The following is a 24494-nucleotide window of genomic DNA, read 5'->3' on the forward strand; positions in this document are numbered from 1 at the left end:
ATTGTGAATGGTGTGAAGCATAGAAAACTGTCGAAGCCGGATAATTGGCTGAGACAGAATCTGTTGCAATTAAAATCTACACAACGCCATTTTGCGAATGGCAACAAGACGCCATTTTTAGCGAATGCCACAATATCAGTACATACAGCGATGCTATTATTTAGCGTCATGCGATTCCCACGCAATAGAACAATGTTGAAAGTCCTCATTATATAAATACATACATTTACTAAAACATATAATATGAACAGTCCTGCAAAACACGTCCCACGGTGTACTCCACAAACACGTAGATGCACAACGCTAGCTAGCGTCTTTTCTTAATATCCTTACACTTATACATTACACACTTACATAGGAAGGTTCCCTAGTATTAAGGTTAATATCCAAGGTTATATTCATTATTAATTATGTAATAAAGTGACTGTATTTAAGATCTCAGGTTTAGTACATGCTAAGCAGACCGTGTTTGGAGCCATTCTGAACCACTGTTTTTTTTGCAGATTTTCGGTTTCATCGGCAAGGAAATCGCAACATGCGTCTGGGAATTATGGGTCATAGAGAGATAGGCATTGAAATGTACTATGTTCATGTAATGTAATTAGCCAGTTTAGACTTGTTCTTCGGCGGGAAAACGGACACAAAGAAGCTGTTGGAGGCTGAACTATTACAGTACAAACTGACCTATGAACTGCATTGTAACAGGAGAACCAGGAAGAAGAGCCAATGGGATTATGCCAACTTGTTCTATTGTATTGCCTATCTCTGCAAGGGTTTATATGCAAGTTCCCTGAATCTGCTAGTCAGTCATCTTTTCTTTGCTGTTGACGGAGGTTTTATAGTTGATGCCGGGAATCTGGATTCAGAGCGCATGCGTATGTATTCGGCTGTACCTAGTGATTGTATAATCTGTTTGATTTAATTGTTTTTAGATCACAGCATGTAACTATCTGCTTTTTGGTGAATAATATCTTTTTGTGCTTTGGAACCACAATCAAAGTCTGGAAAGCAATTATTTCTTGTGCAACTTATAATGCTAAATAGCGACATTTAGGGTGTATAGATAGGTAGGAATTCATAAAACCCAATATATACTCCATGTTGTTTCTGTAGAATGGGTGTCTTTGTCTGCATGAATCCTCTTGGACATCCCATAATATCAAAAAGTCATTAAGTCTGTGTCACATCTTCAGTAAAGTCTCTTATCTTGTATCACTCTGATAAGACAACTTCACTCCTGAATAATAGTGTTTTGTAGCTGTTCAGTACAATACTCGTCCTCCATCTTCTTGGTGGCAAATGATGAATTCAAATTGCCAGACTTGCACAGTCATTATTTCACAGTATATGAGGCCTTCAGTAGCAAGCAAGGTAGACCACATTTCCAGCTGTTGGCAAACACAACAGGTTTTTGCAATGTCTCTGACCATGGTTTGGATATAAGGAATCCCTTTGATTTGAGCTTGCTCGAATGCAGCTTCAGCTCTGTCATGGCTTAACAGTTCTCCTAGCACCATCAGTGCTGTCTTTGCGGTGAATTGCACAACATGTTCTGTGCTTAGTTCGCACACCATTGAAGCTGTAGGTGTGTGTATCAGCATGTCCCACATCGTTCTTCCAGTTTTGGACAGCAGTCCATATAGACTTTGTGTCAAATGTCCATTTCTCAGTGTGAAGATTTACAGGGCATCCAGTCTTGTCAGTGACTTGGAAAATAGTCATAGATGCAACAAGTTCTCTAGCCCCTTCTTCTGTCTGTTGGCTGTCAGCTTGTAAAGATAGCTGCTCAGTCCTGTATGGGTGCAGGTAGCACCATAGTCCATGAACCAATAATGCTCTCTGTCTTGGAAATCTTCCCACCACCGTAGAGCTGTGATCATAAAGAAATCCAATATGGACAGTTCAAACATTGGTTTAAATTTTACACAACCAGCAAATAGCACTTTAAGCTCTTCAATCAGCATCAGAGTTTCTGCCATTGTCGTTAGAAACTGTGTGTCTTTCAGCTGCTTCAAAACCTCAGGCTGGTAAGGCTTTGTAAGGAAATACACTGGGATACGAATTTCATTACCAAACACAAAATCTGCACCTTTGTCACAAAATATTGCCACAATCAGTGTCTGTAATGCATGTAAGTCCCTTGTGGTTGGTCAGTATGTACCCACCAACCCCTCCTTCACAATTAGCAAGTAAACCATGAACATCATTGGCAATGGATGTTTTATCAGAAAACACAACTTTTTGCATTATTAAACTCAACATTGACATGTTGATGTTCATGCCATGTAAAGGTAATGTCTTGGCGGTCGTCCTCAGTCTCAGGGCCATGGTCTATAACTGTAATCCTGCCTAACTCCCATGTCTCATTGGGCAAGGCAAAAGGCATCATCACCACCCCTTCACTTAGCGACACCCCTTTTAATGAGTACTGAAACATTTCCTGCTTTTCCTTAATTTCACAATGGATAGCAAGCAGGACAGTCCTGGGCAATTCAGTCATACAATCATTCACCTCATGAGTACAACTAATCAATGGCATTTTGTCAGAAACCTCATTTGCATTCATGGATTTCAACATTTTGTTCACATTTTTTGAAATCATCAGACATTTTCATCACACAATCATATCTCTGATCAAACACATTTTCTGTTTCAAGTTCTTTCTGACACACTTCTCTGTATATCTCTAACTCACTAATTTCTGTATTATCTGCTGTGTGTAAGAACTCCGTACTCCTCCCTATGGAATTTCTTAAAGGGAGACTTTGAGATCTCTCAGTAACACATAATGGCAAAATGTCATCATCTGAAGAATCTACTTCAATACTTTTTTTTCTCAAAGGCAGCTATGCTTTTACACTGTTCTGTCTCACTCTCACTAGCAGCTGCTGCATAATAAATCCCCTCAATGCCCCTCCCTTGGGAATTCATGGGACAATGTGAATTCAAGCTTACTCTCCCTATCTGTGAGAGACAAAAGTTTGCAAACATATAAATCATAAAACCATATTGAACAAAATATTACATATTTACATATTAGCATATTTACAACGTCTATTGCAAATAATCCAAACAAAACTACACACGCCATCACCAAACCTAAACTTAAAAATCCTTATCCTCCCTCCCAAACCCTAGTACCCTCCCACTCCTCCCCCACCCCCCTACCTCCCTCCACCTCACCTATCCCTAAGTAGCAAAAAGATAAGGTCAGTCATCCAGGTATATGCAAAGCACTTCCTCTATAATTTATTCAACATTCAAGTGAAAAGACAAGCCAATCAGAAAAGACTCAGGACCGAACTTCCGCTACCCATTCAAGGAGGCCTCAGATGATGCCACAACTGTGATCAACTGATGGCGTCCATCCATCCTTTGTCAATATCCATCATCCGTTTCACCTTGTGCAAGATGTCCCCAACTACCGATACCCAGGGAAGGACTTTACCCCTAATGCCTAATTGACACCGTGCATTCCATGTGCTATATCGTACTGCTAAACTAACTAAAGAAATTGTGCACAAATCAAACCTTCCATATTCCTTGAATGCACCATAAGCCCATTCAGGGTAACTCAGCCCCGAAAGGCAAAGAAAACGCAGGTGTCTTGAAACCCTCTAATAAATCTCTATGTTATAGGGACTGTGAGGAATATAGCGATATGGCACATAGTGCGAATTATAGTTCTCACATCATAACAGATTGGTAATTAAAAGCCATAGAATAACTAGTTTTCTGAATGTGAGGGCAGGAGAGCTGACTGTCTTTATTAGGTCATGTATTCTTTGAGTCCTTGAGGCAGGGAAGATGGAAACTAACCCTTTGAAATGCAAATAGCACCTAGCTCTGTATGTTCCTGAAAGGGCCTATTTCACATTTCGGAGCCACAGCTTAATTTTAAGAATTGTTAAATGTCATAGGACTCACATGATAATTATTCTTTGAAGTTTACAAGTCAGGAAACCTTTTGGTTAAAGTATTGCCCAGGTAATGTATTTAATAGGGACAGGCTAAGTTCCCTGTTAATGAAATTAGGAAATGCAACACAGATTTGTCTATCTTAGAGCCTATCTGTGTTTCCTTTCAATTATGGTAACATTGTCCAGGGCATGTGTATTGCTCAGCCCTTGTGTCTGCATCTATGGATGGTTAGCACCATAGGGGGTAAAACAAATAGGAACCAGGCTGATGAGATATGGCAGATCAATGTTCAGTCATATTTGGATGGTTTGTGTGATAAAATTGATGTATCGGTGATAGCTGGAAGCTTGGAAAATTATATACATATAACTGGACTCCATATCCAGGTTGTGTGCAATTCCCAGATCACTGACACATACAGATTTAAAGATATGAGATATCTCAGGAATGCTCTATGATAACCACATCATATTTACACTTGTATAACAGATAAAATATGGATAACTATGATGAACACCCCATATTGTAGGTAGTCCATCCATAGGGGAAGTTATTAGGTTTATTCTGTTATAAGTTTAAAGATATTTAAACTTAGCTGGGAGGTTCCTGACCTTCAATTAGCTAATCCACCAATCAGAATGGATGGGTATGACCTCACCTGAGGTGTGATGCGCTCTAATAAAAGGGATTGAAGCCCTGTGTTCTGTGTTCAACTGGGGGATCAATTTGTTGCATTGAAGTTTAACCTGCAGTCTCTGCATTTCTTACCATTCCTCCTGGGCGGAACGCTACGTGTTTCTAACGCAGCGTCTTTTCCGTAAGTCTACCTCTACCATTTTTATTTTATATTGCTGTGTGTACCTTTGTAACCATTCTTTTCTCTGTAACATTCTTTTTAAGCATTGTACTACCTTTTGTGTAAATAAAGTATTCTTTATTAGTTTATTTCATATATGCTCCAAAACCTCGTCTTTGAAGAGATTGTTAGTGACGCTATACATATTGTTAAGTACGGGAAGCAGAGGGTTGGTCACAGCGAACTGTGTGGTCATCTGGGACGCCTAGTCTGTGAAATTGTGGAGAGGCTAAGCAACAGATTAACTGCGTGGGGATCTTGTTGCTGAGCCTGTGCAATTATTGGGATTTAGAGGACCGGTGGCCTCTTTAAATTGTTCCATCGGTGGTGGCAGTTTCATAAGTAAGGTATTTGTATCACGGCACTTAGTCTATAGCAGAAGTGCACACCCCCATGTCAGGGATACTGGGTACGGGTCCCTGACAGGGACACTTACAGAAGAAGTGGTCTATAGTCTCCTTCTCCCCTAGACATTCCTCCCGTGGACAACCACGATCATCAGCACTCCTTAATTTAAGGTTACTTCTAACATAGAGTATTCCATGGAAGTAGAGCCAGGCGATGTCCCTAAACTTCAGAGGAATCCTCCGAGAGTTAATCAGAGCTAATCCCTCTGAACACATCTCCCCTAGGCAATCCTTCAGGGCCAGGGGAACATAAAAGTAGGTCTACAGAATTCTCAACTCCAGCTCCCTCCTGGTCGAGTTTCTTACATCACCCACCTCCAGCCCCCACCATCTCATCATTTTCAGGCACAGGATCGCGTAGATCGGGAGGTATCCTTGTCTAACTCGAAGTGTCTTAATTTGACCTCCCTCCATCCTTTCTTTGAAGAAGGGAATTGCCCATTCCCCAAAACCTTCTACCCATTGAGGGGGAGTGTCCAAAAACAGACTCCCAATATTGAGTTACAAAAGGTTGCCACAAAGAACACTACAGGATTGACCATACTCTGGCCTCCCTCAATTTGCAAGTAATCCCTCTTTTGACAATATTCAATTTGTTTCCCCAGAACATCAAGAAAAATAATGAATTTATCCTGGTCCACATAGATTGAGGCAAAAAACAGACAAAACTGTACCGATACACTGGAATCAAGTAAGTTTTGCATAAGTCAACTGTTTCCCTATAAGAAGATTTCCACCTTCTCCAAACAGATAGCTTCCGGGTTGTTATTTCCAGCTTCTTCTCCAAATTTAGGGTGCCATAATCACCAGGATGGAAATAGATTTCTAGAATTTTAATCTGTGAACTGGCCTGGGGAAGGCTGTACAGAAGGTCAAATTCTGCCCTTTCCTCCCCCAACCAGAAAGCTTCACACTTTTGCTGGTTTATCCTGGAGCATTATGCTTCAGAATACACACTGATGAATTGTTCCACCCACCGTGCCTCTGCCGACAGAATCACTGTGACATCATCTGCGTAGGCCACAACCTTCTGTGCAGGCCCCGGGCTCAGCTGCACCCCTCCCACCATGCCATACTCTAACCTCCTTATGAAGAGGTCGATAGCAAACACATATAGGAGAAGGCTCAGGGGGTACCCCTGACGAACCCCAGAATCCACACTGAAAGCAGGACCCACCCAACCATTCACAAGTGGGAAGCTTTCGGCCTTTCTGTATATTATTCTTAGCCAATTCACCACCCTCTCTGGAAACCCGTACCTTTCCAGTACCGCCCATAGGTACTCATGGTTGACTCTGTCAAAAGCCTAAATACCCCCACACATCAGAACGATATCATTCCAACCAGTCAACTAGTTGGCTGGTTGGAATGATAATCGTCTAGTGTGTGGGAGCAAACGATAGTCAGCCGTTTGCTCCCACACGCTGAAAAACGGCAAAAAACGGTCGTTCCAACCAGTTGGGGAAAATCAAACATATTTGATTTTCCCCAACTATCGTTCTAATGTTGGGGGAAACTTCCCCCCAACTGAACGATAAGTAGGTGGGCACTGGCCGCTAGTGTCCGCCTACTTTTTACACACCGGGACAGCAGGGAATCACACAGTGTCATCTGACACAAGGTGCACCCTGCAGGGACTCGGCACACTGCACGGACCAAGCTACCCCCGGCGCACAGTGCAGGGACTCCAGCTCTCCCCCCGGTGCACACTGCAGGGACTACAGCTCTCCCCCCAGCGCACACTGCAGGGACTCCAGCTCTCCCCGCGGCGCACATTGCAGGGACTCCAGCTCTACCCGTGGCGCACATTGCAGGGACTCCAGCTCTCCCCACGGCGCACATTGCAGGGACTCCAGCTCTCCCCACGGCGCACATTGCAGGGACTCCAGCTCTCCCCGCGGCGCACATTGCAGGGATTCCAGCTCTCCCCACGGCGCACATTGCAGGGACTTCTGCTATCCCCACTGTACACATTGCAGGGACTCCAGCGACTTCCGGCGCACACTGCGGCGACCCTCGGCACAGGACTGCTCTGCAAGGGAATCCTCAGCACCTCCGGTAACAGAGACCTCCTCACAGGCACCATTTTGCGGTGGACTTCACAGCCAGTGCCAACCCTTTCCAGTAGAAGGCACCTCACAGCCGTCATACATATGTATGTGTGATCCTTCTTCCCTATCTGTGATCCTCCCTGTCTGTCCGTATGTATGTGTGTATGTGTGATCCTCCCTGTATGTATGTATGTATGTGTCTGTGTGTGCCTCCTTGCCTGCCTGTATGTATGTGTCTGTGTGTGCCTCCTTGCCTGCCTGTCTGTATGTATGTATGTGTGATCCTACCTCCCTGTATGTATGTGTCTGTGTGAGCTGCCTGCCTGTATGTATGTATGTGTCTGTGTGAGCCTCCTTGCCTGCCTGTATGTATGTATTTGTGATCCTACCTCTATGTATGTATGTATGTGTGAGCCTTACTGTATGTATGTGTCTGTGTGAGCCTCCTTGCCTGCCTGCCTGCCTGCCTGCCTGTATGTATGTATGACTGTATGTATGTGTCTGTGTGAACCTCCATGTCTGCCTGTATGTATCTGTTAGATAGTTAAATGTCTATGTTGAACTTAAGCGTTATCCACGTAGTTGCCATGAGGGAACCACAAATTTCTGCCAGCATTTCTTTTCCTTCCACTACTCCTCATTATAGAAGTCCTGTGATTGAATTGAGAACCACTGCTCCACTTCCAGAATTACAAAAATTATGTTGACAAATCACCTTCCCCGAAATGGCTATTCATCTCAGGATAGAGAATACCCTCTTACCTCTGTCTGTCTCTTACAACTCAGTTTTTGGAAATTAGCTGCGCTATATAAGAAACTGTTAATAAATAAATAATATTCGCAGAGTACAAGATCAGGCGAATAAGGGAATGAAGCAAAATGTCATATCCACACCTGTCATCTTACAGGGCTAATATACCAATTAAAACCATATTATGCAATAAACCATCACTTTTCCGGAGGCATTGGTGCAAAGGAGGGTATAGCAACACATATTACAATAAGTATCTAGCAATCCCGCACACCATACTCCCTAGATGTAAAATAATAATGGCATAAGACCCGCCTTGAGATATAATAGCCAACACTGGTGTGGTTATAACATATTTATGTTAGTTTGTTTTAACTGACAGTGTGCTTCTTACAATTAGAGGTGCATTTATCTCCAATCTAAGATGATTTATATGAGGGCAGGCACCATATCACTTTAGAAAAGGACGTTGTCTTATATGACATACATCGTGGCTGATGGGGCCGCATGCCGTCCACCATCATGATATTTTCTATTTGTGCCCAATAATGTATTCTCAATTTGATTGATTATGCATATATTATTATGGGAGGTTCATTGATCAAGGAGAGTGTAAACATTTGTGGGTCCTAGGAACCCCTCACTTTAAAAAATAGGGGTCGTACTCCACTGTTTCTGGGTCCCATCACATATATGGACTGAGGGCAGGGAGCAGTTAGGACAGTTCTGGGTGCAGTTAGCACTTGGGTTAGAGGTAAAGACAGGGAGAAGTTGGAGTAGAGCTGAAGGTAGGTGCAGACAGCAGTCATGACAGTGCAGGGGAGCAAGGAGGGGTCTAGGACAGATAGTGCTAGGGGTAAAGTGCGAGCAAGGCAGAGGCATATTAAGAGATAAGGAAGCCTATGTGCATGCCCCTTTGGGTGCCCCCTCCTCTCCCCAGCAGCAGACTGACGGCTCACCACAGCACCAGTAGACTCTTGGCACTAGTCTATGCCCAGAGTCTACTGCACATGTTGCCTGGAATTTGGCACAGCTGCCATTTTCCCTGCAATTTCCTCACTGCACATGCGCAGAACACTGGGAAACTGGGCGTGGTGGCCATTTTCCATAGTTTTCTGCAGGGCTGAGACACCCAACGTGGAGAGGTAAGTATTAGAAAATATGGGTGTGCGGTGTGGGCCACCCCTGGACCTCGTGCACCACACACCCTGCTTCCATTATAAATACACCCCTGGAGCAAGGATAGAAAGCAGCTAGCACTGTACTGGGGAGCAAGGAGGAGGTTAGGGACATGCAGTACTGGGGGTATGTAGTGGGCAAAGTTAGATAGCAGCTAAGCCAGTACTGGGGCCAAGAAGTGGGCAAGGGGCAGGCAATGCTGGGGCTAGAGAAGGGAGCAAGGGTAGAAAGCAGTCCAAAAGAAAAGAGAGATGAGTACTGTGTGAAGAAGCAAAAAGAGGAGCACTGTGCAGACAGTTGTACTGAGCTTTCCTACCTTAGGTCTATTCAGCCATATTCTCAGCATGGGGAATGACGTGGTGCAGCTGCTGTTGTGGGCCCGGGGGTGTGTGTGACCCGGACTTCCTGTGGCCGCAGTGCTGTGCTGCTCCACTTCTGTCGCTCACCTACTCTGAGTCTGGCCATGGAACGTGGGAGGGTGCCGAGGTGAGGTGCTACCTTGCTGTTGCTGTCCCGGCCAGTGGGTGGGACATGGTGGTTGCCGAACCCTGCTGCTGCTTCCAGCCAGTTGGCCGATCCCGGGACAGGGTGGTGTGTCGGCCGGTGTCTGTCTGCTCTCTGTAGTTGGAGACTGGGTGAGGACTGGAGGGGCGGGGCTAGTTCAGGAGATGACGCTGGTGCGTCGCTGCACACAAAACGGTGCATTCTGCTGGACCTACTCAGTTTTTAAAACAGGTCTCCATCTGCCTGTAACATGTAAAAATGCTCTATAGCGCATACTTGGGTTAGTGGGGGGTTTCTTTATCTGTGAGAGGCCGTGGAAAAATAACTGCTGTGTTGCATTGGTTACAGATCTGATTGAAACTCCTTGATTCAATAAATAACAAGTCCGTCCAAATAATTTTGTCCACATAGGGTATATTTGATAGGGTCGTAACTAGGGTAGTGCGACCAGTGCCATGGCACAGGGCACCGCAGGGCAGGGGGCACTGTTCGGGGCTGTCAATTTTCCTGTTTATTATTATTCTCACTTGTAGCTTCCTCTTCTTTTAACCCCAGCATCTCCTGGCCTCCCCTATCTCTTCCCTGGCCCTTCCCCATGAGGCCATGGCCCTTTTTCATGTGCACTTATGTCCCTATTTAAAAAATGGTGGTGGCGGGCGCGCCAATGCTCTCTCAGGCACAGGGTACCAAAGAGTCTATTTATGGCTCTGATATTTGATGTATATATGATGTTTGTGTGTGTATAATATATATATATATATATATATATATATACGGTATCCATACTTTATCCAGTCTCCTGGATAGGAGCACTCACCAGAAAATCAAAAAAAAAAACATCTTTAGTTAATCCAACAAAGTCTTATTTTAATCATCAAGGTTCAAAAAGTTGTTCACATTTGCCATGTAAATAATTTGACATTTGTCTCAACGTTTCAGTTCTAATATGAACCTTTTCAAGATTTGACAAAAGATTCCATAATGTTCAATATATGCAATTTCACATTATATCTAAAAATAAGACACAAAATACATAATCAATACCTAGAAACATGGAAAACAAACCAATAGACATAAAAAGCAAGACATAGTGATACAGTCTATCAGGCTCTATATAAAATCTTCAAACACATCAGAAATTTATCCGAAATATATAAAAAAAAAATGTATATATCAAAAAAATCAGAAAAACATGCCAGGGAAAAAGCTTGCATACTACGCACTAAAACCATGGCAACAATGACAACATAACATCTTTCTCTCTCAATCTCCTGTTAAATCCACCTACAAAGAGTTGTATTATAACAACAGAGTTTCATGTTATTTGCCCCCCCCCCCCCCGATCAGGGCTGCGCTCCACCCCTATCACGACTGTAAACTATATACTATCGTCTGGGAGTTCTGGGATGTTCTCCAACTACAGTCACATAGGACACTATATACTAAAAATACAGTCACAATATAATACTGATACTACTGTATACTATCAAATACAGTCACATATGACACTATATACTGAAAATATAGTCACATAAGATAACACTGATGCTGCAGTGGGATATGTGTCCTAGGACATATAATCGCATAGAAGGGCAGAGTTGCTGCAGTGAAATACATAAACAAACATATAAACAAGGGCACCAATCGCAGAAAGCCACTAATAGTACAATGCTCTGTACCTAATCACAAAATAAAACTAACACACAGCTGTTCGCCACCGCCACCCCGTCAGCCTGCACCTGAGAGGAAATATTCAACGCTACAAGAGCACCCCCCCGGCCACCGTGGGCATACTATACCAATATACAATACTTACCAGGTGGACCATGCGGGCTCACTACCACCATCCCCACTGAGACCAACCAGGAAACTCCGGGCTACCACACGGCAAACATGCGCATACAACAGCAGGCTAGTCCCGCTGGTGTCTCAAATACCCGGCGGAAGTGGTCACGAGGGAACTCCACAGTCGCCTGATCACAGCCGGACCGGAAGTGACCTAATAATCATACATCCCCATTCAGTTGGATGAAGGTTACCATGGTAATACAGTATGCACTCGAAAAGAGTGTATACGATATACGTACATCTGCTCAGCCTCTTAGGTTATGAGAAAACTCCAAGATTAAAAGCTATTAGAGCTGACATGTATGCCAAGAAACAATGGCCACAATGTTGCAAAGAATATACAGAATTTATTAGAGCCTGAATACACATAGTAACAGATATCCACTTACATCAGATCTCACATAACAAAATAGTATTAAAGCTGCAGTAGAAACAAATCAAACAATATATATAATATAATAATCCCAATATAGCTAAAGTGACAGAAAGCATAAATGAATAAATATACATGTGGGCATAAGCATGTGGTGATGGTATTGGAGGGCAGGGATATGTTTCTCATAAGAATATATAAAAAAATATATAAGGAAAAGTATATAGTGGAATACAGATAACATTGTTAACCATACAGCCCAGGTGACCACACCCACAAGAGAGTACAAAAATGAAAAAAAATGAAAGAATGAAAAAAAACAAAAAGTGAAAAATAAATAAAAAAATATATATAAAGATAAAAATAATAAAGTGAAATACCCATCATTCTAATGATAAAAAAGACTGAGAAATACAGAACATAATAAGATAATACCCATACTACCAAAAAATACAATCATAAATCAAATGATATAACTAAATCTACCCACCACCATACTAACCAAACCATGTGACCCAGGAATTCATACCAATCACTGGGTCCAAGACATCACCATAAGTGGGTCTCAATTAAAGAAAAACATTCAGAGGATTGTTTTCATTAAGTCCTCGGGAGGCTACCGTGTCCAATGTATAGATCCAGAAACTTTCACGCTTTTTCAGGGCTGAGATCCTATCACCCCCAAATGGTAATGGAGGTATCCAATCGATTAATCGGCATTTAAGGCTCGCCACTTGATGGCCCTTTAACATAAAATGTCTCCCGACCGGTTTGTCTGAGTTTCCACTTGATAAGGCAGATCGAATGGAAGCCCTATGATTGGCCATTCTGTCCCTAAACTTTCTTGAGGTGAGGCCTACACAGTACAATCCACAGGGACAGGTGAGATAGTAAATGACGAAGTCCATCATACAATGTAATTTATATTTAATAACAATCTTCCTGCCCGTGTGTGGATGAGGGAATGTTGACCCAGTTAGCATTGAAGCACACCTAATACAACTCCCACACGAATAACAACCGGGTTTTTGTTTCATAAGCTCTGGAATTGTTTTAGCTTCTCTCGGCTGCAGAGTGGGTCTCATTAACAACTGTTTAAGGTTAGGTCCACGTGTGTAGGCCTTCATGGGAGGTTCATAATTTTTAAATGGAAACGTGTTGTCTGAAGTAAGGATGTGCCAATGGTCTTTCAAAACTTTAGATGTACTATAGGCACTTTTATCGAATTTAGTCGTAAAAATCAGACGTTGCTTATTTTTGGGATGCAAAGGTTCCCCATCAGTTTGCCTTCAGTTAATACACCATGCTTTAGTCAGACATTTATTCAACTTCACCTGGCTTATAGCCCCTCTCCAAGAATCTGGTAGACATTTCCTCTAACTGTTTTTCCCTCACAGTTACATTGGAATTAATCCGCATGAAGCGTAAAAACTGCGAAATGGGCAGATTATCCTTAAGGGCAGGCGGATGGTGACTCGTGGTTAGTAGGGCCATATTCCGATCGGTCTCTTTATGGAATAATGAGGTATTGATAATCCCTTCAGTGTTCGTTATTGTTATATCAAGAAAATTGATAGACCTCTTGTTGGCTTGATGGGTGAATTTGATAGGACTATTTAATCCATTCAACTTGATCACCATGTCCTCAAACTTCTCAATTGTGCCATTCCAAATGATGAAAATGTCATCTATGAAGCGACGGTAAAAAACTATCCATTGACCGTAGCCAGGAAAGATATGCGTTTCTTCATATCTAGCAATACATAGATTGGCATAAGCGGGTGCCAGGTTTGAACCCATCGAGGTTCCTGTTATTTGAATATAGAATGCGTCTTTGTAGTGAAAATGGTTGTTATAAAGCACTAGGGTCACTAATTCTAAGACAAATTCAGATGGTGTACTGCCCATTATATCTCGATCAGTCAAAGCCTCTCTCAAGGTATCCAATCCGTCTTCGTGTGGGATCATCGTATACAATGAACATACGTCCATTGTTGCTAGAACTACTTCATTATCGATTGAGCCTAAATTTCTCAATTGCTCCAAAAATTCTCCAGTATCCTGAATATAGCTTTTTCCTTCCAAGACTATAGGCTGTAGAATACTATCGATGTATATCGCGAGAGGTTGTAGAAGAGAGCCCTGGGCCGATATTATCGGTCTTCCAGGGGGTCTCGTCAGGGTTTTATGGATTTTTGGAAGTGTATATATAATGGGACACCGTGGGCTAGCCACGGTCAAGAATCCATGCAGGTCTTCATCAATCCATCTGTGCATCAGAGCTGTTTTTAATACTAGATCAATTTTCATCTTAATCATAGGAATAGGGTTACTTCCAGATCTTCTATAAACATCTGTATTTGAAAGTTGTTGCATTATTTCAGAGTCATAGTCAGTCCAATTTTGGATGACAATGGCTCCACCCTTGTCCGCTGGCCTAATCACAATATGTGGGTTGTCTCTCAATGTTTGTAGTGCCTTCTTTTCATCAATTGGTAGATTATCATATGTTTTAGGGACACCAATGGACTTGATGTCAGAGTTCATCAAGCGCAAATACATTTTAATACTGGCATTCGTAGATGGTGGATCAAACACGGAAGGTCTCTTTAGAGACTTATGTTTTGGAGGAATCGAATCACTCATAAATAATTCTTTAAGCCTCATAGTCCTACCGAACCGATATAAATCAATTGATTTCTCAAAATTACTAGTCCTACTTGTCGGTACAAAAGTCAGACCTTTCGATAGAAGATTCAACTCAGATTGACCCAAATGGAAGTCAGGCAGATTAAACACAGCATTTAAGTCTGCCTCCTGCCGTGCTTTCGTGTATCTCCCCAGCCTCGTGTGCGGTCTGTGGTTCTTCGGTCTCCGATCTCCTGGTGGGTAAACTCCTGGTCTATGCCTTGATCTAAAAAATCTTTGCTCATTTAAGTGCCTTCAATGGCATCTGTATCCGAAGTAGACAGGGAGGAACCTGATTCCATGGGATATACTGGTACACGTCTATGTTGTGGTCTCCATGTCTGAGGGACTGCCCTACCAGACACGTTGTTACCAATTAACCAAGTATACACATTATGTATGTATGTATATATATATATATATATATATATATATATACAGCATGTATGTGTGTGTGACAAAATTTTGGGATGGGATTCATTGAAGTATAGTGTGTGGGATATTGCATGTGAAAGTAGGTTACATAGAGAATACACACTGTATGGTTATTTTAGATTATACTAGCATTCCTGGAAACAGAACATCCTATAATGTGCTAAAATCACAACAGACTCCTCATATCTTTACCTAATGATAGGTATGAGATGCTGTTTAGTCATGGTACTGGTAATGTAATGTACTGTAGTACATAGATAAATGTAGTAAATTTCTGTAGGCGCCTTCATCCACCACCAGGTCCTTGAAAAAAATCTGCTTTGCAACCAGTCTCATTCATAATCACTCAAGCCATGGGACAGTCTCCTCTGTCCACAAATGCATGGACCTGCTGCCTTCGTAGATAACAAATATGTCAATCTTTTATTCTCAAAGTGTGTGTGTATGTATGTATGTATGTGTATATATATATAATATATATTTATTATACGATTTTATTTAACTAAATATTCTTTGTTTTGTTTATAGAACACTGAGTGATATGAACGTCCATCCAAATCGTGTCAGAGCAGCATTTGCAATAGCTGCTGTAAACCCTTGTTCTACAAAGTAGGAAAAAGAGAAGAAAGAATGTTAAAAGAACCTGCTGGACCAAAGAATGGTTGAAGAACAGAGATTCTATGTCTCATATGGAGCTCTTAAAAGAACTTCGACAAAATAACCCTGAGGACTTTAGAAATTATTTAAGAATGTCCGACAGCATGTTTGAAGAGTTACTTGAACTAGTAACTCCATTAATTTCCAAACAAGACACGAATTTTAGAAAGTCCATGTCCGCTGAGCAAAGATTAGTGGCAACTTTGCGCTATTTGGCCACTGGCCATTCATTAGAAGATTTGAAATTTTCGCCCACTATTTCTGCACAAGCTCTTGGTTACATTATACCAGAAACTTGTACAGCCATTATACAAGCGTTAAAATTTTAGTATTTTAGGGTAAGTAATTGGAGCAACAAATTTGTACAACAAGTTTTATTATTATAAAAACAAAGAAATAAGATTCACAACAATGCTATGTGTGGTTTTTTTTCTAAATACATACGTATCTACAAATTTTTAACAATGAAATTTTATAGCTTTACTAAATTAGGAGACTGCGGATGAGTATTAATTTGAACTTGTGTAGGGTCAATATACTAATTATACATGACATCAGTACTACCATGTGTAGTAGTAGATGTTCTTTCATCAGGAGACTGGTACAGAGGGGGGCTGACATAATGGTCATGTACTGTGGAGAGATGGGGAACATGAGGTGTCATACTATAGAATGTTTCTGGCTCTGCTTGCTGATAGATATGAGGCTGCGCCCTATTAAAGCTTCCAACATGAGGGCCATGATAGCTGTCATGTGGTGGCATATGAGAGGAGACATTTGATATGAAGGTATATGCATTTAGTTTTCCAATGGAGGCCATATGCAATACCTCATTAACAAGTTTTTCTGCAACGTATTGATGCTCTGGTGGAATTCGCCGCAACTTTGCAACCCAGCTGACTCCTATTCCATCATATTCATCCATAGGTTGTAGGTTAAGTAGGTTTGATGCTGGAGGAGTGACTCTGCCATTTCCTCCACACCTTCTACTTCTGATCTTTTAGGCAACTTCTTTTGTGTAGTCCTTTTTTTCACATGTTTGGCATGAGTTGGTGTCTCAGTTCTAGAAGTTGAAGCAGGTGATGGCTAGAGAAATAAGGAAGAATTGTATTTGTTCTTTAATTTTTTCCCCCTCCTCTATACAGTTTCCTTCCACATCAGAAGAATGGAAAGCTATCGCAGGACTGTTTGAAGAGAAATGGAATATCCCTAACTGTGGTGGTGCAGTGGATGGCAAACACATAAGGATCTTACCTCCACCAAACAGTGGTTCTTACTTTTATAATTATAAAGGTTTTTGTAGCATTGTGCTAATGGCAATAGTAAATGCACATTATGAATTTATATATGTTAATGTCGGTAAAAATGGGAGAGTGTCGGATGGTGGCTCTTTTGAGCAAACCACATTCTATGACAAACTGCACGGTGGCACTTTGAATTTACCACCTGATTCAGAAACAAAATTTGGCCTACCATTTGTTTTTGTAGCAGATGAGGCCTTTGCCCTTCATTTGCATATATTGCGACCTTTTCCTCAACGGCAGTATACGCCAGAGAAGAAGATTTCTAACTATAGATTGTCACGGGCTAGGAGAGTTGTGGAAAATGCATTTGGCATTCTTAGTAACAGATTCCGTATTAATCCAAACATCTATCATGTTACATCTAGACAAAATAGATGTTGAAGTTTTGGCCTGTTGTGTCCTCTACAACTATTTAAGAAGAAAATCCTTAAGTAGTTTGCATATCTCTGATGAAAATCACATTGTTGGCAGTGACAATTTCACCTGGACACCCGTGGAGATGTCAGATGCACACAATTCAACAAATAGTTTTCACGGCTTAGCTTCGCACTATGTGACTTATTTCATTGGTCCGGGAGCAGTAGAATGGCAAAATAACATTGCCTTATAAGCATTTGGCATCATCATTTTGCATTGTGTCCTAAATTTATGTTCTAACTATACTGATATATTGATTGATATAATTTTGTGCTCAATATTTTTAACAGTCAAATATATGTGTTTGAATTTGAATGCAATAAACTTTTTTCCAAGGTCAGTTTGCTGTATGTTTTTGATACCTGTGGATGTGCTTTATCAGTATCATTATAGATGTGCAGTATACACTTTGAGGGTGATTCAATACTCAACGGAATTACAAAGCAGCACTCAAGCAGTTTTGCAATTCTCTCCATGCTAATATGCAAATGTAGCAGGAGGTATCTGACACCCTCTGCTGCATTTGCATTCTCAACACTATGACCGAGGCTCCAGGCTGGTGTATGGCGCCGGCCAACTGAGTAAGCCTCTTCCTACGCAGGCTGGCCAGCTTACAAGGCTAGGAAAATGCATCTGTGGACTCAGATCCTGACCTCACCATTCCCAGGAAACAGGGATGACACTCCCTCATTTTTAAAAGGCCAGCCATACATGCCAATCCCCGAAAAAGGCATACCTCTAGCTGTGCGCATGTGCAAAATGGATTCTGCACATGCGCATATTCCTGATCATCGGGAATCTGAGTTCAGCATTGCAGTAGCCTGCAATGCTGAATCATCCCCTTACCTTTCAGTTAAGATATTGCAAAACCAATTTAAAGAGTCCACAATTACAAATAACGACATATTACAATAATTTGTACCATATTAAAATCATATTTTTCAATACTTACCAAGCAGGTTAATTGATCTTCCATTAAATCTATGCTATCCATGGCTGTTCCCTTTGCATGATCATTGAATGAATTGCTTTCTATGGAAGGTCGCATCTCCTCTTGATCTCTTGTAAACAATAGCAAATCATAGTACCAGAGACTCGGAACATACACCTCATGAGCACCAGAACCGGATTTTTTAGACTTTTCAATTTTGTTTGACTCTCTCTTAAATACAGTCCGAAAGCTTTGAATTTTATTTTTAACCCATACACCATCAGCAAAAGGGTACAGTGATTTGACTGTATGGCATTATGCCTTTTTTGTTTATTTCTATAATCTGATGATTTCACCTTCCACAGACAAGGATGTGACCGGTACAAATCAATGAAATCTCTCTGGAACTCTGAGTGTTTATCTGCAGACATCGTTCTAAACAGAATATTAAGAAAAAATGGTTGGCATTTCATATTATAAGTGAAAATATTGAAACTTTGAAAAAGTCCTATGTCAAAGTTTCTGTACAGACCAAAAATTTTTTAAAATAGTGTTAGGTAAAATCATAATACAATAGATATATGCATTTAACAGGTGACCCCAGTAAACCCTTTGTAGCATTATGTGTTGATGTATGGGGTGTAGGGATGCTTTTCATTTGTGATTAATCATTCAAAATCTTCTATTTGGAAATCTTAACTTGCATGCTAGCAACATGTCTGCCAAAGCATGATCATTTTAAAAAGCTAGATATGCATTAACTTTCATGGCCTATTTTACTGTGATTGTGGACCCATTTATGTGAAAAGTTAATTATATTATGTTCTCTACAAAGTTTAATGATATATTTACCAGTGTTTTTGAAGATTCAGCAATGAAATGGGAAAAATAGCAGCAATGCACAAAATCTGCAGCACTTTCCAATGAAGCGTCTCCTTAATGATTCTGCAATGACATTCAAACCAACTTTATATCGCGTAATCTTCTGGCACATGACTCCTAATAACCAATAGAAAAGGTTTTCATTACCATGAGTTTACAAATGTGCGTGTGGTGTAAAAAGTGTAACCAATACTAGGGATGGACATTGGAAGTCCACCATCAAATGATGGCAGTGCATCCACCATTCAATCTTTCGATGCGATGGTAACTAACCATTACATCCAAAGAATTTGAGGGCAAATTATTTTTGTATGAATAGGCTAGAGACAGGGGTCAGAGCCAGAACAACAACAAATATCTGATGCAGGCAGTCAGCGAGCTAAGGACGAGGGGGAGAGCAAAACTTTGCCACTACTGCACTGCTGCTGTGTCAACTGACACTGGAAACTGCACATTGATGCTAGCTGCGTGCGCTTTATATATTCTGCTTCCGCACTAGGAGTACCCTCTGTATATACTACTCCATCATCGGGGGTTCCTACATTGCAATCATAATTTATATACGAACACAATGCTCAGTGATTAATTAGTATATACAGAAGGAACTCGCAGTGGTGCTGGAACAGTGTGTGTGTATATAATATATATTTTCTCTTATAGTAGCAGTGCCAAACTGGGAGTAGCCACGCTGTGCATGTTATCAGTCACACAGCATGTATGGAGGGAAGGGAGCAGTGATGTGCTGGTCAGGTGAGGCAGAGCCTTTCCTGTCATACTTGGTTATACTCCAAAATTTTTATTATAAAAATGTTAAGTTAATATAAATATCTTCCATTTATTAATCTAATTTTTGTAGCCAAAACTCTGGAGTAAAAAGTCTATGGCAGGTGAAGCACTAGCTATTCTCTACACATTATCCGCACATCCCTGATCAAAACTCACCAAATATCAAGCACTATATACTGCTGCACCTTTGTATAATGCCCACATGATCCCTCAGGTTCATATAACTGTATGTAAATCTGGATGTGGTACTAGCCATTCCCAGCCATTTACCTCATCGTACGTCACTGCCAGTGCCTCCCCAGCCATTTACCTCACGGCACGTCACTGCCAGTACCTCCCCAGCCATTTACCTCACGGCACGTCACTGCCAGTGCCTCCCCAGCCATTTACTTCACAGCACGTCATTGCCTCTCCAGCCATTTACCTCACCATACGTCACTGCCAGTGCCTCCCCAGCCATTTACCTCACGGCACGTCATTGCCTCCCTAGCCATTTACCTCACGGCACGTCATTGCCTCTCCAGCAATTTACCTCACCGTACATCTCTGCCAATGCCTCCCCAGCCATTTACCTCACGGCACGTCATTGCCTTTCCAGCCATTTACCTCACCGCATGTCACTACCACTGCCTCCCCAGCCATTTACCTCACCGCACATCACTGCCACTGCCTCCCCAGCCATTTACTATACCGCACGACACTACCACTGCCTCCTCAGGCATTTACCTTGTGGCACATCATTGCCTCCCCAGCCATTTACCTCATGGCACGTCACTGGAAGGGAGTACATTAGATCATATAGTAAGTATGGCAGCGTGTCCCTTTACTATGGAACTCATAGCCAGACTTATCCCCTCAAAATGTTGTTGTATTCCAAACCCTCTTTTACATGGATATAGATAAAGAGCACATACTTGAAAATGCCACTCGGGTCTATATCCTCCCTGGCCTGCTCTGTGTACTGTCTGACTGCTGCTGCAGGGCTGCACACTGATTGGCTCTCCAAGTCTCAGAGAGCCAATCAGAACTAGCAATATGGCCTGTTGCCTAGCAGGAGCCTAGAGAGAGGGGAGGCAGGGCCTGTGGGCCAGGTCTGAGGTAGTGAGAGACAGCCTCCAAGGAACCCAGTAGCATGAAATATGCAGAAACATAGTACACAGCAGCCAGGGGAGGCATAGCTTTTAGGATTTACATCAAATATGCCATCATCAGAAATGCTTTGAATGATTACTATTTGATGATGACAAATATCGGAATGCTGTCATCAAATGATAATCCCACTAACATCGTAAGAAAACCATCGATGGTTAGCAAACATCGACCATCAATGTCCATCCCTAGTCGAGGCAGTATAATGAAACCTTCAGATATACAAGGTGAAAATGTTTTTACCTGGGAAGAAAGGTGAGATAGGATATGACAAGTGTAAATCCTTGCAATGACATCCTTTAGAATGCAGCCATTGCAATGGTGGGCCAAGGCTTGATTGCAGATCTTCAAATTGAAATTCATTTTCTTAGTACACATTGGCCCTCATTCAGAGCCGTACGCTCTGAGCAGAGCGCACGCTCTGAATGAGGGCCGTCCTCCATAACTATGGAGCGTCCTCCTGGACGCTCGTATAGCTGTGGGTCACCACCCACAGCCTATACGAGCGTGCAGTTTGATGGCCGCGATGGTCTTGATCATCGCGACCATCGAAACTGCGAGCCAGAGCCTGCGGTTGAGGTTTTCAACCACAATGCCCGGAGTGATTTTGGCTCTATCAGAGCCAAAATCACTCCCACTGACATCACTAGTGATGTCAGTGGGCCGGCTTCTGACGGTAGGCGTTCCCTTAGGAACGCCCCCGTCAGGGAGGCACGCCCCCGGCACGCCCACCAAAGGGGGCGTGCTGTCAATCAACATCGACAGCACGCCCCCTTTGATCAGACACAACGAGCGAAGGAAAGTCCTTCCTGTCTGTGTTGAGAAGAGCTATGGGGCGCCAATTCTCAACACACAGGGGATCCTTACCTTTGGAAAGTAATATAAGTGCAGATGACCTCATGGAGGGGGGAAGACACCCTTCACCCATACTCACATTAAACACCTCCACTAAGCAGGGGGGCCAGGATATCTGAAAAGGTCTTATAAAATTCAGATGTTAACCCATCCGAACCTGGAGACTTTTTGACAGATAACCCTTCAATTGCTCTCCTAACCGCCTCCACGCCTATATCACTCTCCAAACAGTCAAAAGAGACATCAGGTTTCATGATCCCAGGCGTCTCCCTCAGAAAGACCTCCATCTGCTCCCTGATAAGTAACTTCTCAGACAAAAGATCAGAGTAATAGTCTAAAATGACCCCCAGAATGCCCTCCTTTGTCTCCTGAAGGACACCCTGACCATCACACAGACCTCTGATCTCTCTCGCTTCAATTGTCATCCTACAGCTCTGGCAAGGATCGGGCGAGTGATATTTCCCTGTAATCCTTCTCCAGAACCAAAGATGCCAACCAGTTGTATTGTAACTCTTTCATCTGAGTCTTTACTATCTCCCTCCTCAGAGATCAAGAGGTCCAATTTCCTTCTCAAAGAATAGTAGTTGCTATTATTTTTCAAGTTCTTTTTTGTTACCAGTCGCCTAAAGAAACTCCGAGTTCTTTTTTTGACCTCCTCCCACCACTCTGATCTACTCCATCCTGCCTCCAACAGCATTTCCTGTGCATGAAAGAAATCTCTGAAGGATTATCTAACTACCTCCTCCTTTAGGAGGTCTGAGTTCAGATGCCACATACCCCTGCCTTTCTGAAGGGATTGTGTTACATTCAAGGTAACACTCAGAAAACAGTGATCAGAGAACTCTACCAACCTCATCTCAGGAGGCAAGGTCTTTAGAGTCTCCTTAACAAAAAACCTATCTATTCTAGACCTACGGCTACCACTAAAGTATGTGTACCCTGTGAGATCTGGATAATGGCGAACATGGACATCAACCAGACCAGCCTCCCTAATCAGTCTAACTAAGTAATTTGAATCATAGCCCAACGTTGTCTTGGAGCCTCCCCTGTCCTTTGCTCCAAATCATGGTGTTAAAATCACCTCCAAAGACAATTTGTTGAGCTGTGAAGAGGTTGGTTTTATCTCTTTAAAGAGGCACTTCCTATCCCATACCGTATGTGGGCCAGAGATATTTATCAGCCTTGGGTCATGCCAGTTCAAAGTGACATCCAAAATCATACACCTGCCCACTTGTAACTCTATAATCTTGTGTATGGTTACCATGCCAGTAAAAAGTACTGCCACCCCACCGTTTGGCTCGGCTGCAAGAGACCAGTAAGATGGCTCCCTCCTCCACTCCCTTTTGATCTTATGGAGGGCTTCCAACTTACTTATCCTTGTCTCTTGCAAAAATAAAAAATCAACCTCAATTGTGTTGAAAAAATCAAAGGCCATAAAACTAGCTTGATCGGAAATAATGGAAGCTATATTAATCGTGGCACATCGTATGGGTTGGGTATCCATATTTCGAGATTATAGAGAGAAGAACCAACCTTACTTTTTCCTTACTTACCTCCAGGAAGATCCCCCTTCCCCTCACCCTCCACCATTACACCTTCACCACCACCAATACACACAACCTTTCCCCTATCCCCTGGATCCGGGGGTTTGGGATCCACAGATCCCTGCAGAATTTCTGCAGTTGGGCCTACACCATTCTCCTCCATATTCTTCCCCTCCTGAGCAAGTCCCCCTTCTGCCTATTGCCCATCTTCCTGGCCATTACCTACCTCCATCTCTTTCCCACCATCCCCTTTCACTTCACCTTGTAGTTCTGTTCCCATCTCATCCCATTCTAACTCCTGTGGATCCTCTTCCACCCTCCCTTTCTTTCCCCACCCCTTCTCCTCCTTCTCTCCCTCCTTCCTCCTCTTACTCGTTCCTGACCCTTTTTCCCCCCCTTTCTTCTGACCACTCCTCCTCACCCTTCTCCTTGCTATTTTAGGAACAAAAAGCAGTTCCCCCTCTTGCCTCATTATCTCCCCCTCTTCCTCCTCATCCATTGAAAAAATGTCAAATCTATTGCTCAGAATGATTCCCTCCTGCCCCCTCTTCTTCTTATTATTTTTATTCTTAACTTCCTGAAACCCTTCTCCCACTTTCTCCACCGTTTTCCTTTGCTCTGTCACCTTCCACTTTGTCACATGTCCTCCCTGCACTTTTACTGACCCCCTTTCCTTTCTACCTCTCTCTTCCTCCTCCTGCTCTGATCCACCTTCTTCCCATACATCCGCCTCAGGACATCTACTCTAGGGATGTCCTTCTTGGCCACATAAATTACATCTTACACTGTTACACATTCTGGACATATGCCCCACATTCCCATACAAAGTACACTTCGTCACCCCACAATCCCCACTCAGATGGTGTGTATCCCCACATCGGAAGCACGTTTTCAGTTCGCCTTGGTAAAACACCTGCACGCTATTTCTACCAATGTAGGTAGCAGACGGTAGGTGA

The 24494-nt window shown here is 42.4% G+C and overlaps 1 pseudogene; it reads right to left on the reverse strand.

Moving 5' to 3' along the window:
- Positions 1-16208: 16208 nt before the first annotated feature.
- Positions 16209-18753, reverse strand: LOC148524141 (uncharacterized; annotated as a pseudogene).
- Between the last annotated feature and the right edge of the window lie 5741 nt (positions 18754-24494).

The sequence above is a fragment of the Taudactylus pleione genome, unplaced genomic scaffold (genome assembly GCF_031769625.1).
Source record: "Taudactylus pleione unplaced genomic scaffold, aTauple2 ptg000121l, whole genome shotgun sequence".
Classification (NCBI taxonomy): Eukaryota; Metazoa; Chordata; class Amphibia; order Anura; family Myobatrachidae; genus Taudactylus; species Taudactylus pleione.